The sequence below is a fragment of the Periplaneta americana genome, chromosome 2 (assembly GCF_040183065.1).
Source record: "Periplaneta americana isolate PAMFEO1 chromosome 2, P.americana_PAMFEO1_priV1, whole genome shotgun sequence".
NCBI classification, from domain to species: Eukaryota; Metazoa; Arthropoda; class Insecta; order Blattodea; family Blattidae; genus Periplaneta; species Periplaneta americana.
The window spans coordinates 72108209-72129592 of record NC_091118.1 but is presented as its reverse complement, the minus strand read 5'-3'; the positions used below and the strand labels follow the sequence as shown (position 1 = coordinate 72129592).

Below are 21384 nucleotides of genomic sequence, written 5' to 3'. Positions count from 1 at the left end.
CGTGGAAGCATCACTTATAAATATACCTACCCAAGAACAAATTAAAATTTTAGGCATTGTTTTCACACGCAGTCTTGAAGAAACACTAGAAATAAACTGGTCTAAGATTGTGGGTAAAGTGAAGGGCATTATGTTGCAACAGTTAAGTAGAAATTTAAATATCATACAAAGAATTTGGCATATAAATGCCATAGCCCTTGCAAAAATTTGGTACTCAGCCAGAATTTTACCATTACCTGAAAAATTTGCCCAACAGATTGAACGAGCGGTAGGAGTCTACTTATGGAAAGGCCATCTCCATAAGGTTAACAGATTGCAGATCAGGAACGACTACAAGCAAGGAGGTCTTCGCCTCACTGCGGTCAGTAATAAAGCACAAGCGATAATGATGCGACACTTCATAACAACACTGCACGGACAAGGTGATCCAGAGGATGTAGCTTTCTGGAGCCATTACAACAACAATAATCACATTACCATAACCAAAGTTCCACATAGTTTCGCCAGAATATTCACACGTATGACAAATCTAGGTTTGACACATCCAAATAATATTAACATCACAACTAAGGATATATATACATATCTACAAAGACCTCAATACAAACTTCTATATATAATGGAAAAATTTCCCAATTTACATTGGTCCAATATATGGAGAAATGTCAATACCCCACACATACCACTTGACTGGAAAGAAAATGCATATTGTGTAGTGAATAACATAATCCCCACTGAAGAAAAAAAGTATAGTCACAACTTAACAGAATCACCGGCCTGTAAAAAGTGTGGTCACATTGGAACGCTACAACATCTCCTTACAAACTGTACGAATACAGCACCCATATGGAGGTGGACTAAACAGCAACTCAATAAAATAGATTCTCGTACGAACCCAAACGATCATCTAAAATTAATAAGATTTTTTGACATCGAAAATAAATCTACTCGATTTGTTCAACTTTGGCTAGCAATGGGTGTAAACTACTATATACTCAAAAACGAACACCACAGCCTGGCAGAATTGAAGACCTCTCTTAGTCAGAGTAGAAGAGCTTAGGTTAACAAATTCGACAAGGAAAGTACAAGACAAAAACAGTTAATGGTGTTAGACCTGTGAACACGTTAAGTAGTCTACTCGAATGTGTCCTGTATCATCTTCCTTTGTGTTTCCAGTGGACAAGTGAAATATCTTTTAATGGTGCAAGGATTCAAATTTATGACATTACGGAATGTCACCACCACTGTGAAAAACTTAAAACAAGTTAATATGAAACTATAATTCGCTTCCAGATAAAAATCAATTCAGGGTATCTTGTGTGAACTCCTTTTGAACATTTTCTCGATTTTTCCTCCATATACCGCATTTAATAGTAATGTGATATAACAATTTTAACTACAATAATGTAATCTTATTTGTATGACACTCCAAAAATGTAATTGGTGAATGGAATAAAATTATTTGTACATAAAAAAAAAATTACAGTGACTGTGTACAGAGCGTAAGCAACAGTATACAACCACTTTAGCCTTGTTCCCGCTCGCTACAGATGATACGCAGTTCACAAACAATGCACATAATCATTCTGTAAAAAAAGAAAGAAAGAAAAAAAGAAAAAAAAATTACTAGCCTTTTCTGAGTTATATTAATTGATGTTAGGTACAGTGAGCAGAAAAGCGATTTACGGAAAAAACACATCTAAAGAGTCGCTTGATATAAACTCTCATTTGAAGGGCCAGGCAATGATTGTTGTGGTCTTACTATATTTACTAACTTTTTTACATTTTCTGCCTCAGTTTTTGAGCAGTTGCTCAGTTTTCATATTATTTACAAGTCTAGTACTTGTAACTAACTGTATATATAAATGCAGTATAAAACACAAAATTACACTACTGCAACCTATATAATACACACTATTTACATACTAAGTGTTTTAGACACTACAATAACTATTTCTGTCAAGACGTAACAACTGTGTTTCTGTGTTTTAGATCAAAACAATTTTTAAGCGTGTCTGACAAGAAAAAACTCAAGGAATAATACCATCTCCTGTTGTCTAGTAAACGAAACGGAAAACTATTAGGGATAAAGCTGTTACATTATTGAAGAATGAAATTATATAAAATAAAAAAACCGAAATCAGATTGAGAATGCGATGAATTTGAAACAAATGAGATTGGAAAATAAAGTGGACTAACAGAGTTTTAGAAATGGCATCATTAAAGTATGTCACAGCATTTAGTTAGGACTTACATTTTATTTATAATTATTCTCTACAATCGAAAGATTTTAAACGAAAAAAAACTATTTAAGTAAAATTTCAGATTGTCTTCCCTTAAATTTGCTTATACTGTATATGAAAATGCTTTAACATATAAAATCTCCTAATTATTAACAACAAATATTCTTGGTGGTCAAGAAAACTCCAGATAAGTAGTATGACATTCTAGAGCAGCTACGTTGCGAGGGTTGATATGCTATTATATTCACGGCTCGTAGATTACATTTTCTGCTAGAGGTTCAAGTTAAATATTGCAACTGTTCCTTATTTGCATTCTCAAAGCCTGGCAACCCCATTTACTGACATACTTATTTCTTGGCAAACATTGCGAAACAACGATAAATCATAATAAAATTCCCTTGTTTGAAGCCAAGAATTTTATTAAAGAACATGCATCAATTGCAGTTTATGTAAATGAAAGCAGAGTTTAAGATATTTATAATCATCTCACGTTGACGACTGTATGTCTTAATAATATGTGGTGACATAATTTTTATAGCCGTTTAAACTTGTAGAGTATCACCACTGGAAGCAAGTGAATGTCTTACAATGCGCGTCAATTTTAACACTTGGTAAACTAATAATATTTTAACAATTTTCGGTCTACAGGCATCAGTGTGATTAATACACAATCAAACTGAACTTCTTTATTTAATGTTGTCTCCGAGCTATAGTACATGATATTGAGATACGGCAACTTCGTGACGCAGTACAGATAGGAGATGTTTATCCTACGGAACCATGATTATCTTTCTATCCTCAGCAAGAAGAAGCTTTTCATGCGTATACCTCATAGATCTATAAAGGGTGTAAGGGATATGAGTGCCATTATTTTAACTGATGATTATTCATGTCATAGGGAAGAAAAAACGTCCTGACAATTTCTTTCTAATTGCAATATTTAAGTAATTATTAGAGTTTACAATATTAGACGTTTTAAAACGTTGCTGGATGGGGAGGAGTAGGTTTTACACAGTACAGCTCAAGCGGGTACAGACATACCGGTACAGATGCTCTGTTCTAATGCAGGGGCGGACCATGATAATACCGTTGTTTACATAAAACGAGCAGCAAATAGAAACTTTCAATCTCGTTAATAGAACATTATGGTAAATTTACATTTTATGCAACAATATTGCTCCAATTTTATTGTATGTCTAAAAAATAATCATTAATGGTTTTCTGCACAAAATCATACGAACCTTTTTTCTAATGTAAAATTTTAATCTCTCCCGCTTCCGTAAAGCAGTATCATTTTTAAACAAAATTCTGGTTGTGTGATTTTCGAAACGGGGTAAGAGATTTCTAGTTTATAAAAATCGTTGAGAAACTGCCACAAAAGTTCGCCGATTAGGTAACCTTGTTTGAGGAAAACGTTGACGGTACATGCTTCTTGCCTCACTTGAATTACGACAACTTTCTCAGTAAATTAATAATATATGATATTCCTAAACTGTAAATGACACTGTAAGTTGTTTATTGAATACCCTGTACTGAGCTGTCATCCGATCGGCAGTAGAGCTATGGACAGGGAGCTTGAACTCAGCTGACTCGTCCTTACGTCTGTGCAGAGTATTGCCTGCTGAACACATGGCCACATCTCTCACGCCAGTATATTAACAAATTTAAGCATGCATTTTTATTTAATTTCACGAAAACGTAATAGAACACACAAATATTAATTTAAACTAATATTAACTCTTTGCTAGATATACCTACTGATGTAATTGTTTTCGTAATTTTACTAGTGATATAAGCTGTATAACGCAAATAAAATAAGAAAATAATTTTTTTTTCTGGGAAAACTATAAACTTTTAACCCTATGTTGCATGGACATTTTTTTGATCCTGTAGACCGTCCCCGACGACTGCGAAAAGAATGGTACTTATACCCCTTACATCCTGTATATGAAACGTCATATCCCGAACAGGGGAACAGATTCTGTGGGAGCTTCGGTGCCTCTGTATACAAAACCATGAGAAGTGTAGAAATCACCACCACTGTCATCTACAAACCTTTGGGCTAACCATGAAAAACATCTATTGCACCGGACGGTAGATTCGACGTCATGCAGCACAGGAGATGCCATATTTTTCGAAAGAGAAATGATGATGAAAGGAAATTGTGGAGAGACTTGGTGAGATGACAAGAGAATAACGGGAGATCCTCGATAAAACAGCCATAACTTTGGAAATCCCCGGGGTTTTAACTCGAATCCGCGGCTGTAGTAAGCCAAAGCTGCGCTGAGTTACTAATCTTAATCTTCAAGATTCAACTGTGTTCAGCAACTATAAAGAAATTAAACTTGTGGTCTCGCTGAGTTATCAATGGATGATTTGATTAATTTCCCACTCCCAGTGACTTTCTAGCAATACATGGCGATGAGCACTCGTTCGATAACTTTGGAAATATAAAAAATCTTCATTAACAATACTAGTATCTCAATTTTTTTCCTTTCTGTAGTGGAAATACAACTGTAAGAAAAATCCTTTCTTGGTGACAAATAATAGTTCGTCAAAAAACAAGAAGAGCTGTTAGAATTATTAGAATTATCTTCTAATTCGAATTAAAAAATCGCGATTCCTACAAAATCCCTGTTGAAATCTCAATTGCATGCATCACCCATAAACAATAGTAATCTCACTAGAAGTTTTGATTTATTTAGAGAAAATCAAAACTCGAGTGGGATTTAATTGACTATGATTAGAATAAAATATAGGCCTATGAGGATTAGATGAAATAAAGTACTCTAATACAATGAAATATGAATTAACTTACTAAAATTCTATTACACTAATGTTAGCTTCAGTAAAACATTTGAACGGAGCCGCCATTATCAGTTGACTATCAGTAAACAAATGACGATCGCAAAGCATGTTTTTTAGTACCGTAAAGAATTTGCAGTTTGAAATGTTGGCAACAAAGACACAAATGGTAAGAAGGTGATAAAACAGAAGAAAGTATATAAAGATTAAAAGAAATAAAGTACTGTAATACAATAAAATGGTATTAATTGACTTACTAAAATTATATTTTACTAATGTTAGCTTCACCAAAACGTTTGAACGGAGCCGCCATTTTCAGTTGACTATCCATGCGGGTAACAAATGACGATCGCAAATCATGTTTTATAGTATCGCAAAGAATTTGCAGTTTGAAATGTTGGTAAACAAAGAAACAAATAATAGGGAAGTGATAAAAACAAACAAATGCTAGGGAAGTGGTAAAATTGTAGCGATAAACAGCCATGATCGGTTGAAACACGTCCTTTCGTACAGTTTTATTGGTCAAAAGTTGTATGACGTAGTAAAAATTTAATAGTCAATCTAAATTATATATTATATAAAATATTTTGGGGGTCAACCAAATTGAAATATGAGCTTCAAGGTGTCTGTGACACTAAAAATTTAGGAATCACTGAGTTAGAGAACTAGTTAGGAAGAGGTTCATGGCCCTTTGCAAGTGGTGATATCCCGAAATTTGTTTGGAGAGACTTGGTAAATCACGGGAAATATAAGACAAAATAAATGGAACTTGGGGTCTAACTCCAGATCTGCCGAATTCAACGCATACGTATTAACTCGACATCACCGTGCCCCGTGGTTGAATTGTATGTGCATAGTAATATTTGAATAACAAATTAAATTGTTTTTCCTGTACACGCGTGTAGCAAACTCAGCCTTTACGTCTGGTTTGACACAGTAAGAGAGGTTGCAAAAGTAAAAAGTTTTTTCATTAAAATTCTTTAGAAGCGGATGCCTCTCTCCAGGGGGTTTTGTGAGGTGGTGAGGTTAAGAAGAGAAAATGAACAAAGTTTGTAGCAACAGAATTGTGGATCGCAAGGGCACAATCGTATCTGAATGCAATTCATTCTGTGTGTGTTTTGAATATTTAGTCCAAAGTCTATTCTACTAAGTAAAAATTCATTCTTTATTATTTGGAGAGAATGTCTTATGCAATTTTATACAATGAGACAGATGAGATAAGATACAATTCTTGTGTTATACGAACTGAAATAAATAAACTGACTGATTGCGATTTATAAATAAATTACCGTCATTTCCCATAACTATGTTCCAAGCACCCAACTATGGTCCAAAAGGCATTATGTACTACTTACTCCCCAAAGAGTTCGATGTTTGTCATTTAAGGCGCCACTGTGATTGATTTATGTTCCCCATGGATGCTTCTATCTACCATTACACATGGCAATGATATGGATGCTTAACAAGGTCAGTGTGCATCGTTCTATTGAATGTGTGAAGACACCAAATCATTCAGTTTGTGTTTGTCTGTTTTATTACGCTCTCCTCTGTAGAACTCATACGTTATAGATATATGGTTATTTGTACAATTAAACCTGGCTATATAGTGTTTACTTTCACGTAATAATTAGACTGGCAGAGGTTAAGGATTCTGCGTGAAAAATGTTTAACTTCGAGGCTAGAAGTCACTCCTCAACTATGTACCACAATTTTTCGTGGACCATAGTTGTATTTCATTTTGAAATATTTGTTTCAATAAAACGTGATCAATGTGATTATTTACTTCTACAAATACGGTATTTCAGTATATTATAAAACACCATTTAACATTATAGTCCAGTAAAAAAAGAAACAGGCTGTTCCAGCATCAATGGTACTAGCACGAATGATGGTCCGGTAAAACGAAAACTTCAGGGTAGAAGGAAAACAACCGTCCCTGTAAGTGACTATGAGAGCGATGAAATTGAATTGGATACAGATTATGATGTTTCCTATGTTCTCTCCATATTTACAGACAGTGAGTCAGATGTGAAAAGAAGACGAAATCTAATAAAATCAATGCTAAAGGCACATAGTTATATGGCAGTTACTTATGAGGAGGAATTGTGGCCAGGGAAAGTTTTGGAAGTGAAGAAAAATGGAGGTGTTGTTTCACATATAGTAAGAAGCGGCAATTACTGAGATGGCGAGAAATGGAAGACATTTTATTCTATAGAAAGGAAAACATAATGAAACAAATTGAAGAACCCAAAAGCGTCTAGAAAAAGAGAGATCTATTTTCAATTTGAGAATTATAAGAGAAGTGGAGATTCAAAGGATCGAAGTAAGCCTACTGAATGTAGTTCTCAGTATGGCAAATAGACATCATCAGTGAATTTATTTGCATAATATTTTGCTAAGAATGTGTTAGTTTATTTCGATACCGTGCTTTTGTTCTTAAATATACTGTAGTTGTTCATTATTGCAGGAAAATGACTTTCAGATTTCACTTGTTTATTGTGTCTTTATGCAATGTGTACTAATAAAAAGAATCCATATTCTTTTCATTTATTTTTAATATTTTTCTGTGCTAGATTATGTTCCTACCCTTAAATTAGGAACTCAGTGTATTGATTTACGAATAATTACAGCTCCAGCTATAGTCCATTCATACTTTCTAGCATGAATATATGAGTTGACCATAGTTGGGCAACTCAGAATACAACTATGTACCACTTTTAACACTTGTAATTACATAATTTCAAACACATATGTCAATATTTATTTAATATACACTTACAAGAGTCCGAAGCCAAAATTTCACTTAATCTGGATTAATAGTACTGAATATACAAAGAAAAATGTGACAAATGTGGACCATAGTTAGGGTAAACTACGGTACTGATATAGTAGTAGGCCTAAGAGTAGTAGTAGTAGTAGTAGTAGTAGTAGTAGTAGTAGTAGTAGTAGTAGTAGTAGTGGCTGTGGTAGTAGGTTCATTGCCGCCCTCACATAACCTCGCCATTGGTCCCTATCCTCCATCATCATATCACACCTCCCTCATAATAATAATAATAATAATAATAATAATAATAATAATAATAATAATACATGTTGATGAACAAAGGTAGCTGTAAGGACACAAAAATGACGTTATCTTCTCGCGTAATTCAGAAATGTTTGTAGGTTGGTCATCTGTCTTCAAAACTGATTTTTTCTACATGAGATCCAGGGAGCAGGAAGAATACGGTAAATGGAGTTTCACAAGAAATTATACAATCTCCAAAGTGTCGTTGCAGAAGAGCAATTGACTCCCCCGCAGTGTGGGCTGCATCCATTGTCGATGGAGGGGTAAGATTCTGGCGCGACAAAAACAGTGCAAATACCGCAAGAATGGGGTAATATTGAGAGCTCTGTACAGAGTCTGGTTCACTATTTCTGGATTATGTGCAGTATTCTTGACGAAATAAGGGCGCAATATTCCATGACCGGACACGGCGTACCAAATAGTAACCCGCTCACTATGCAGTGGTTTCTGTATAACATCAGACCTTTCAAATCCTAAAAACGAGCTGTTTGTCGGTTGATTTAGCTATCAAGGTAAATATGGCTTTCATCTAAACCATATGTTGCATATGGAACCTGATACTTTTCTTTAACGTGGCACAAGTTCAGTCCATTCTAACTTCTCACTTCGTACGACAAGAAATAATGTTCCACAATAAACACCTTCTCCTCTGTTGTGAGAACCATAATTGCAGAAATAACCACGACGCTGAATTCACAATATGGGTGGTGTTGAGGATCAACCTGTGTGTATCTAATGCCTACCCACTTCACTTGCATGATTCGGGTTCCGCATACTGTGGATAGATGGCAGGACTGTGACCCATTTCAAAATTGCACACCACTTCGGCTGTACATGATGTGTATCTGTGAAGATTATATCGTGTAGTAAGGTGAGTGTATGTGTAAGTGTAATGTAGGGAATGGATGAGGATGATGATGAAGGCGAGGAAGGGAGAAGAGGAAACCCGGTGCCGGCACGTAGCCTATTCCTGTCGAATAGCACCAAGGGGGCATTCAGGCTTAACGTTCCCATCCGTCGGACGAATCACTATCAACAGTGACATATGCCTTCTCTTCATATGCACTGCGGAGAGATTTAGGATTTAACCCAGGCATATTGGAGCACAATTTAGTGATTCACCCATTCCCTACACTACACTTACCAGAACACTTACAGATACACTCACCCTAGTACACGATATAACTCTTCAAAGGTATAAATCACGCATAACGTGGCCCGCCGAAGTGGTGTTCAACTTGAAAATGCGTCACACTCCTGCCATCTGTTCGGAATATGCGGAACCCAAATTACGCAAGTGAAGTGGTTAGGCATTAGACACACATAATATAATATAATATAATATAATATAATATAATATAATATAATATAATATAATATAATATAATATAATATAATATAATATAATATAATATAATATAATATAATATAATATAATATAATATAATATAATATAGAACATCCGGTATAACGCAACACATAGCTTTATCATATGAAACAGACCTCACTGTTGTCTATATGCAGTGAAAGCAGTGCTGTAAATAACTCAGAAACGATGCATTATGCATGCAGAAATGATACAGTGTGCGTGTTAAATGTTTCAGTAAGAGGAATTCTCTGGTTCTCCACTTGTTAGCGTGAGACCAGAGGTTTATGAATTTTTCATCATTTTCAGACAAGCTTCCCTCGTTCACACCTGTACGAAACCTCAAGTCCTTCGGGACATTTACTAAAATACGTTCCTGGGATGTTAACAAAAGCAGAAGGCTCTACACACCCCCACATGTGAGAAAGTGTTAATTTTTGTGTTGAGAGAATTATGTGAAGCTTGCTTGAGGTACCTCTAGGACTAGACATCTTATTAATGGCTTTTTGTGAACCAAAACTGAAATTTAATTTAATTATGATCTGATATCATTAAGAAATTTTCAACATATTATATTACCATTGTTTCGTACTTTAATTGTGCGTTTGTAAAAAATAATTTCAAATCTAGTTTATTCGTAAGGAAACAATTAAATCATGCAATAATTACATTATCATTTTTCAAATCAGTATTTACATATGGCTTCAAAATTTATATCTCGATAAACTAAGGTATGCTAAAAACAATGTAATTCATCAAATGCCCATAATTATGTAAAAACGTTTATGCTGTTTGTGCATGTATGGAATTTAAAAGATGTTTCTGAGCATGGTTGGGATTTGAAGGAGTTTTAGGAGCATAGTTGGGATTTTAAGGATGTTTCTGAGCATAGTTGGAATTTGAAGGATGTTTCTGAGTATGGTTGCAATTTGCAAGATGTTTCAGAGCAGGGTTGGCATTTTAAGGAAGTTTGAGAGCATGGTTGGGATTTGAAGGATTTTTCAGAGCGTGGTTGGGATTTGAAGGATGTTTCTGAGCATGGTTGGGATTTGAAGGAGTTTTAGGAGCATAGTTGGGATTTTAAGGATGTTTCTGAGCATAGTTGGAATTTGAAGGATGTTTCTGAGTATGGTTGCAATTTGCAGGATGTTTCAGAGCAGGGTTGGGATTTTAAGGAAGTTTGAGAGCATGGTTAGGATTTGAAGGATGTTTCTGAGCATGGTTGCAATTTGAAGGATGTTCCTGAGCATGGTTGGGATTTGAAGGAAGTTTCTAAGCATGGTTGGGATTTCAAGGATGTTTCTGAGTATGATTGGGATTTCAAGGATGTTTCTGAGTATGGTTGGGATTTGAAGGATTTTTCTGATCATGGTTGGGATTTGAAGGATGTTTCTGAGTATGGTTGGGATTTGAAGGATGTTTCTAAGCATGATTGGGATTTCAAGGATGTTTGTGATTGAAATAAAAGTTTTATGTTTTCTTTTCGTTTCTGTCTTCATATTCCAAGGAATTAAATTTGACAAGGCGGAATCTTGTAATTAGCTACTTCATAATCACTTTTTAATTGTATGAGACCTAGTATCAAGACAACGACGCAATTGAAGAGTGTTAGCCCAAAACTCGCTAAGTCCATTTGGCCATTTTATGATTTATAAATATACAGTATATAATTATGTTTGAGACCTCTATCATTATATTTGAAGCTTGTCCTGTTCCTAAGCAACACCAATCCTTGTCTAAAAGTTAGTGTTATTGTGCATGTCACTTGAAAACTCGCTCAGTCCGTAGATCAGTGGATAAAAAACTAGCCAAGTTAATTGATAAAAATTGACATAACGCGTTTTGAGACGACAATGAATTGAGAGTCGAAACAATTCATACAAATTCCGACGCCAATGAAACGTTTGTAATGAATAATATCATTACAGATAGCTGGATTAATTAGAAAAGCAGTACCATCATTAAGTACTTTAGAATTAGGCTATGTCAAATGAACTGTTTCTGTCTTTATACTCCCGCATTTATTAATCATCCCATTTGTGTGCGAGTAATCATTTCTGATTAAATTAGAATTAAATGTAATAAATTATTTCGTATGCTTTTACACGTTAAATACGTTTCGCGTGAAGCTTTCACGTCCATCTGACACCAGGTCTACAGCAATTGTTTTTAGCACAGCCCACTTATAGAGTAAAGTTGCCTATTTTCGTGATACCATTAATCCCGTGATACTTTTTTAAAATTGAATGTGAGTCAAAGTTTCGCCGTTCGACCACAGCGCCAGATATCTTTCTCGAAAAGTGCAACTTTCGCCTACTTTTGAGACATCGGTGAACTTCATAGCAAGATATCCAATCCAGTGACATTCAGTAAAAAAAAAAAAACGTATCACGGAATTAGGCAGCTGTATAAAGATATAAACCACTGAAATAAAGAAGAATTAAAAAACATTAATTAACTATTCATAATCAATACCTTGCTATTGCTGGAATTGCCTGTAGGTATAAAGAGATAACATAGCTGGGTGGTTTCTTTCAAGAACGGTTACGTTAGACAAAATCTCTTAAAATATAAAACAAATGAAGATGGCTCCACTACCATAAGTATGAGTTGCGCATTCCATTTGATCAATGTTATAGTAGAAGCATAACCTGGGCCATGAATGAACAAGTGAAACTCTTTAACTAACAAATGCATTGCAGGCGGTAAGGACACGGGTCCCATAACGGGCAATGTAATTTTTGTTACAATTTTTCTCGAATGATCCACAGAAAAATACTCCACGTTGATGTCACAAGGCATTGAAACAGTTCAAATTATTTGTTAATACTGATGGTGATGTGCATGTATACACAAATAATATTCATCATCCCATTCCTTGCGAAATTGGAACATTTATTTCAATCAGGATGTAATACTACCATTCTACTGAAATACAATGCTACAAAGTAATGTCGAATGACATATCACTCTGAATTGCGATAGTTCTTGTCCTTGCTCTTGGGTAATGCTAGTCTCACCCCGCCAAAATACCATCAAACAATCATCTGTTTCATCGATAACAACTAGAAGAACAGCTTGTCATACAGGGTGAATATAAATTCAACCGACAAACTTCCAGGATTTGTAGAGGACATACAACTAAACGATTGGAGATAGAAAACGGAGGAAACCAATGGTCAAAAATCAACTGTTCACAAGATACACAGTGTTAATTATTTTTATTATAAAACTATTTTTTGCTTTATCATCTTACTTATAACTTCACTTGTAACAAAATCGTATTTATATTTATAAACTATAATTCGATAGATTAAAAAATGGAATCAATACTATGGATTTTGCATACAGAAATAAAAAATAACATACGAATATAAATGCCCAATAATCACACAAAAATAAATTAATGCATATTTTGTTCAAAATGTGATTCTTATGATTCTATACAGTCTCTGCATCTCGTAATAATTGACCTATGACCATCGTAACGTATCAGGAATTTCTCTTAACTCATGGGCTGGAGCAACGACCTATACCATAACTGGAAGCTGAAGCAACTGGAGTACGATGAACTTCGGTCATATGATCCCACACAAAAAAGTCTACGGTGCTTAGATCAGGTCACCTAGGAGGCCAAGATACTACACCATCACGACCAATCCATCTATCACGAAAAGTATTGTCAACCCACCTACAACCCGTTTCAGCTCACGTTACCCGCGGCGTCTTCGTGAACATCCGTTACGTCATACACTGTACAGTCGCGAGAGAATATTAGTCTATCAGTCTAGACTAGAACAGCGTGAGGGACGTGTCTACAGTCCGTTGAAGCATTTTAATATTGCATTAGTGAATTATTTAGTTGTGCATTGAATATACTGTGCATTGAATTGAACGGTACGTATTTATACTCCACTGAAGCATTTTAATACTGAATTAGTGGTTCATTTAGTTGTAATATCTTTTAATATGCTGTGTATTGAATGAAAATGGAATGTGATGAAACACAAAATAGCAGAAAAAATTTAAGACCGTGTTCCCTAACGAATCTTAAACAATTAACTAGCGAGTGCATTCACAATATCGATGTTGAGGACTGGCAAAAGGAGTGCGATAAAGTCAAAACGATTGAGGAGGATTATTGGCGACGTGATGCTTTAATGGAACAAGAAATTGAGTAAATTATAATTGAATCGCACTTTTTAGAAAGGAACTAAGTCAAAATTTTCTATTTTTCAGGACAGCAAAAGAACTTACTTTCATGAATAAATACCAGTGTACCAGTGCCGTAATATAAACATCAACTCGATGTTAGAGATACAGGGAAAGGTTTGTTTAAGTTCCTTCCTTTGTTTATCTTTGTGTCTTGGAAGTATTAATCATTTCATCAGAAAAAATAAAAATGACAAATTTTGACTTAGTTCCTTTCTAAAAAGTGCGATTCAATTAAAGCAGATCTGAGCACAAGCGATGATGAAGGAGACGATAATAACTATGAGGCCTCATGCAATGAATCTGAATGTGGCAGTACCACTGATACAGCAGGGAGTTCAACAGACACGGCAGAATAAATGATGGAAGCGTTTTAACAGCATTATCAATAATACAGTAAGTTTGTTTTTAAATATTACCATGTACCATAGACACAAAAACAATATTGTAATTTATAATACAGTACCTTATATAGGCCGAACGTAAATAAATTATGAACTATTATAATTATTAACTGTATAATATTAACCTAATATAATACTGTTCATTGTCAGGTACTATGATCGCTTCCATTCCACTGTTGCATGGTATGCGAGAACATACATACTGTCTATAACATTGCAACATGTACTGTACCATGTTTCCTACCCCCGCAACTCCGCTTGCTGCCCACAGTCACCGTAGTTCTGATATAAACAGAGACGGTAGCGACATCACTCCGAGTGGTAACGTGAAGTGGAACAGGTAGTACGTAAGTCACTCTGAAAACATGCTGCACTGTTTCGGAAATAGACTAAGTTGAGGTACAGTGTGAGCGCATAAGTCCTACAGGAAGTAATTTTATTATCAGATTCTTCCCTGAACACTTTCATGCCCTCTTCCTATGAAACAAAGGGTTTTCGTTAATTGCTTTATTTCCATAAAATAGTTTAAATGATGTCTCCTACTATTCAACACAATTTGTCGGTTGTATTTAGATGCACTCTTTATAGCTTCGTCAAGAGATTACGAAGAGTAAAGGCAAGCGTTCACTACATCGTATCATACTCCTCGTACGATTCGCTTGCAACGGATATTCTAAGTGAAGTGCGTTCACTGTAACGGCTCTACCTCATCGTTTCATCGCATTCTCTATCAGCTGTTTAAAACATATGACGTACGATACTGACATTGCTGAAAACAGACGAGTTTTGAGGTTAGGTCTATTAATCATGAGTCAGTGAATAAGAATTTGTAATTGTTTCATGCTTCTTAATTGTAGAGGAAGAAACCAAAGAGATATTGGTTACATAATATATATATATATATATATATATATATATATATAAGGAACAACTTGATTCCATGTATTGTGGGTCCCTATCACCACGGCATGGCGCGTCCTCAGGTTGCGGATAGAGGAGACGGCCTCCAGATATGGAGGGTAGCTGCGAATATATTGAATAAGCAGTCGTGGACAGCCGATAAGGGGTGGTCCTCCAGCTTGGGGGTTGGGCGAAGGGCTAACAACCCATCACCGTAAAAAAAAACAGCTTGTTACGTATCCCTATAATAAGCCTCGGAATAGGACTGATTCTCTGGCACGACCACAGCAAAGGAATAAGGATTTGAGATTTGGCACTTGGAACGTAACTAGTCTTTATAGAACAGGAGGGGTAACATTAGTAGCAAAAGAACTAGCTAGATATAGAATAGACTTCGTGGGAGTACAAGAGGTTAGGCTAGATGGGAATGGCATATCACAAATAGGAGATTACTTGTTGTATTATGGGGAAGGAAACAATAATCACCAATTAGGAACAGGATTCTTTGTTCATAAAAGAATAAAATCAGCAGTAAAAAAGGTCGAATTTATCAGTGACAGGTTATCATATTTAGTACTTAAGGGTAGATGGTGCGACATCATAGTTATAAATGCTCACGCCCCTACAGAAGAGAAAGACGACCATATAAAGAATAGCTTCTATGAGGAATTGGAACATACTTTTGATCAGTTCCCTAGATATCACATGAAAATTTTATTGGGGGATTTCAACGCTAAAGTAGGACGGGAGGATATTTTTAGACCAACTATTGGAAAAGAGAGCCTACACGCAATTAGTAGTGACAATGGAGTTAGATTAGTCAACTTTGCCACATCGAAAAATTTAATTGTCAAAAGTACAACATTCCCCCATAAGGATATACATAAATATACTTGGACTTCTCCAGATGGATTGACACACAACCAAATCGATCACATCTTGATAGATAAACGGAGACATACTAGTATAGTAGATATTCGAACTTTCAGGGGTGCAGACTGTAATTCTGACCATTATTTGGTGATTGGAGAATTAAGAGAAAGATTATCAGTAGCCAAGCGAGTAGAGCAACAAGTTAATATTACTAAATTCAATATTTTGAAATTAAAGGACGAAGAAGCTAAGCAAAATTATCAGGTCGAAATTTCGAATAGGTTTGCCACTTTAGAAAGTTCCGACGAAGTTGGGAAAGAATTAGATGTTAATAGCGTGTGGGAAAATATCAGAGATAGTATCAAAATTGCAGCTGAGCAGAGCATAGGTTATTATGAAACTAGGAAAAAGAAACCGTGGTTTGATGAAGATTGTTGCATGGTAGTAGAAAGAAGGAAACAGGCAAAATTGAAATTCTTACAGGATCCAGTTGAGGAGAAGAGAGATAATTATTTCAATGAAAGACGGGAAGCAAGTCGTACACTTAGGAATAAAAAGAGAGGTTACTTGAAGGAAAAACTGAATGAGGTAGAAACAAATAGTAAGAATAAAAACATTCGAGATTTATATAAGGGTATAAAGGAATTTAAGAACGGATATCAGGCAAGGGTAAACGTGATCAAGGATGAGAATGGTGACTTGCTTGAAGACTCTCCATCAATCCTAAACAGATGGAAAAACTATTTTGCGCAACTACTAAATGTACATAGGCCAAATAGAAATGATCGGGACGAAATTGAAATACAAAGTGCTGAGCCATTTATACCCGAACCCACGCTTTCAGAAGTCGAAATTGCGATAGAAAATCTGAAAAAGTACAAGTCTCCAGGTATCGATCAAATTCCAGCAGAATTAATACAAGAGGGTGGGAGTGCATTATATAACGAAATTTATAAACTTGTACTTGCTATTTGGGAAAAGGAAATTGTACCACAACAATGGAAGGAGTCCATAATTGTACCTATTTTTAAAAAGGGGGACAAAACCAACTGTGGTAACTTTCGAGGAATATCACTTTTGTTGACGTCATACAAAATTTTGTCCAATATTCTTTTGAGAAGATTAACTCCGTACGTAGATGAAATTATTGGGGATCATCAGTGCGGTTTTCGGCGTAATAGATCGACTATTGATCAGATTTTTTGTATTCGACAGATAATGGAGAAAAAATGGGAGTATAAGGGTACAGTACATCAGTTATTCATAGATTTCAAAAAGGCTTATGACTCTGTTAAGAGGGAAGCATTATATGATATTCTTATTGAATTTGGTATTCCCAAGAAACTAGTTCGATTAATTAAAATGTGTCTCAGTGAAACATACAGCAGAGTCCGTATAGGTCATTTTCTATCTGATGCTTTTCCAATTCACTGCGGGCTAAAGCAGGGAGATGCACTATCACCTTTACTTTTTAACTTCGCTCTAGAATATGCCATTAGGAAAGTTCAGGATAACAGGCAGGGTTTGGAATTGAACGGGTTACATCAGCTTCTTGTCTATGCGGATGACGTGAATATGTTAGGAGAAAATATACAAACGATTAGGGAAAACACGGAAATTTTACTTGAAGCAAGTAGAGCGATCGGTTTGGAAGTAAATCCCGAAAAGACAAAGTATATGATTATGTCTCGTGACCAGAATATTGTACGAAATGGAAATATAAAAATTGGAGATTTATCCTTCGAAGAGGTGGAAAAATTCAAATATCTTGGAGCAACAGTAACAAATACAAATGACACTCGGGAGGAAATTAAACACAGAATAAATATGGGAAATGCGTGTTATTATTCGGTTGAGAAGCTCTTATCATCCAGTCTGCTGTCGAAAAACCTGAAAGTTAGAATTTATAAAACAGTTATATTACCGGTTGTTCTTTATGGTTGTGAAACTTGGACTCTCACTCTGAGAGAGGAACATAGGTTCAGGGTGTTTGAGAATAAGGTGCTAAGGAAAATATTTGGGGCTAAACGGGATGAAGTTACAGGAGAATGGAGAAATTTACACAACACAGAACTGCACGCATTGTATTCTTCACCTGACATAATTAGGAACATTAAATCCAGACGTTTGAGATGGGCAGGGCATGTAGCACGCATGGGCGAATCCAGAAATGCATATAGAGTGTTAGTTGGGAGACCGGAGGGAAAAAGACCTTTAGGGAGGCCGAGACGTAGATGGGAGGATAATATTAAAATGGATTTGAGGGAGGTGGGGTGTGATGATAGAGACTGGATAAATCTTGCTCAGGATAGGGACCGCTGGCGGGCTTATGTGAGGGCGGCAATGAACCTTCGGGTTCCTTAAAAGCCATTTGTAAGTAAGTAAGTAAGTAACAACTTGATTACTGTAATGCGAATGCCTCAAATTATACAATTCTCGCAGTGTTCTACAAGTGAAATAAATTTTCCGTCTGCCACTTTGGCGCGATACTAAACATTGCACAACATAATAGTAACAGTTCACCAATTAAAATTGATTTATTAGAGAAGGCCATGATCGCAACAGGAACGTGGACGGATTTACCGATAGCTGATGCGTGTGATACAATGTAGTGAACGCGGTTACATAACAATTACAGCAAATATCGTCTTTTTCCGATCCGTGCGATTCGTCCGATGAGCGCGATACGATATAGTGAACGCGGTTACATAACAATTACAGCAACGATTGTCTTTTTCCGATCCGTGCGATTCGTCCGATGAGTGCGATGCGATGTAGTAAACGCGGTTACATAACAATTACAGCAAAGATTGTCTTTTTTCGATCCGTGCGATTCGTTTGATGAGTGTGATACAATGTAGTGAACGCGGTTACATAACAATTACAACAAAGAAGGTCTTTTTCCGATCCGTGCGATTCGTCCGATGAGTGCGATACGATGTAGTAAACGCGGTTACATAACAATTACAGCAAAGATTGTCTTTTTCCGATCCGTGCGATTCGTCCGATGAGTCCGATACGATGTAGTAAACGCGGTTACATAACAATTATAGCAAAGATTGTCTTTTTCCGATCCGTGCGATTCGTCTGATGAGTGCGATATGATGTAGTGAACGCAGTTACATTCAATCGACCCGGTGTATAACCGAAACACTTCTCCACCTATACAATGCATTGGTTAGATCCCTATGCATACATCCCTCCATTTTCCTCACACAAGCCCCTCCAACGACCCAATCGAAATTTGAAGCCCGCGAAAGAAGAATTCTCCGCCATATTTGCACCTGCACAGACGCACCAGAAACAACACAGTTTAGACTACGACAAAAACAAAGCCACTCTTCACACACCTAAACAACATAAACAGGAAATACACACATTCGGCAGTAAATCGCGTATATAAACACATCTTCGCAAATCCACCGAACACAAACAGAACAACACTGGAGAAACTCCTCTACAACTACCACCAGCCCCAACCACCAAACTAAACCACACACAAACAAAACCGCATACACGTGTTGGAAATTTGAATACTGCCTGAGAGGACACACGACAGCAACAGAGAGGCAGATCAATAAAATAACACTACACTATGAAAGTCTCCATAACCATTCAGACGCTTCAGCCACCGGAAGGGGAGACTAAAAAAAATGTATGTATGTATGTATGTATGTATGTATGTATGTATGTATGTATGTATGTATGTATGTATGTATGTATGTATGTATGTATGTACAGTGTTCTGCCCAAGAGCAGGTCTTTAACTGCAAACCCAGCATTTCCCATTTTTCCCAATTCCTTGCTTTCCTCTTAATCTCCCCATATAGGCCTAATACCTTAATGCTGTCTATCAACTGATATCTTTTACCTGAACTCTTGTCCCGTTCACCATTCCTTAAGCATCGCAAATTAACAAATTAGGCCTACACCAAAATAATTAAAGAAATAAAATAAGAAATAAAATTAAATAAATAAATAAATAAATAAATAAATAAATAAATAAATAAATAACCAATCACCGCACTCACACACCTACTGGCACTTATGCCAGAAATAGTGTTATATACAGTATATATATATATATATATATATATATATATATATATATATATATATATTTATTATTAACATCTAATCCGCCATGACGTGAACAATGATTGATGAAATATTTATTTATTATTATTTATGTACAATGGCTGGAGAGGGCATCCTGCGCGTATAAGACCCTAAAACGGCCTCTGGCTCAAAGCCAGTAAAGTCAATAAACATCACAGTTACATAAGAAGTACAGCAAAGATTGTCTTTTTTCGATCCGTGTGATTCGTCTGATGAGTGCGACATGATGTAGTGAACGCAGTTACGTAAGAAGTACAGCAAAGATAGTCTTTTTTCGACCCATGCGATTCGTAAGATTGTCTTTTTTCGATCCGTGCGATTCGTCTGATGAGTGCGACATGATGTAGTAAACGCAGTTATATGAGAAGTACAGCAAAGATTGTCTTTTTTCGATCCGTGCGATTCGTCTGATGAGTGCGACATGATGTAGTGAACGCAGTTACATAAGAAGTACAGCAAAGATTGTCTTTTTTCGATCCGTGCGATTCGTCTGATGAGTGCGACATGATGTAGTGAACGCAGTTACATAAGAAGTACAGCAAAGATTGTCTTTTTTCGATCCGTGCGATTCGTCTGATGAGTGCGACATGATGTAGTGAACGCAGTTACATAAGAAGTACAGCAAAAGATTTTCTTTTTTTGATCCGTTCGATTCGTCCAATGAGTGCGATACGATGTAGTGAACGCAGTTACATAAGAAGTAATTACAGCAAAGATTGTCTTTTTTCGATCCGTGCGATTCGTCTGATGAGTGCGATACAATGTAGTGAACGCGGTTACATAATAATTACAGCAAAGAAGGTCTTTTTCTGATCCGTGCGATCCGTCCAATAAGTGCGATACGATGCAGTGAACGCGGTTACGTAATAATTATAGCAAAGAATGTCTTTTTCTGATCTGTGCGATTCGTCCAATAAGTGCGATACGATGCACGCTTACCTTAAATCCTAGTGGAAAAACTGTTATTCGTAATTATGATAATATTTTACGGATACTGAACACCAGCTCCTAGGTAATAAGCCGCCAAACTTCTCTAATGCACTGCTTTATACGTGGTGAACTTTGATGCTCGCCCACCTCATTAATTTGGCACATGTGTCAGCTCAAGGCTCCTTGTATTTCAAACCGTGCTTCCAGTTACTGCAGCAGAACTCTCACGTGCGCCAGGAGATGAAGACGGATGCGTCCGAGGGGATCTCCCGTCCATCAGCGGCGCAAAACATCAGCACATGTGCGTGTGGTCTTCCCGATAAACGATGAGTCAGATAAGCCTTCCTCGTAAGTAAAGCAAAGAACAAGTTGCTATCGACGTTTAGTTTCCATGGCAGCTTGTGACATAGGTTGAATTACCATACTTAAGAATGGCAGGTAATAGGCTGCAACCCCGTTTTATGC

General features: G+C 36.2%; 1 protein-coding gene across 1 annotated transcript in view; it reads right to left on the bottom strand.

The window, feature by feature from the left end:
• Positions 1-21384, bottom strand: part of LOC138695280 (uncharacterized) — an 815404-nt gene that overhangs the window by 35982 nt on the left and 758038 nt on the right. The gene's annotated exons all lie outside the window — the stretch shown is intronic.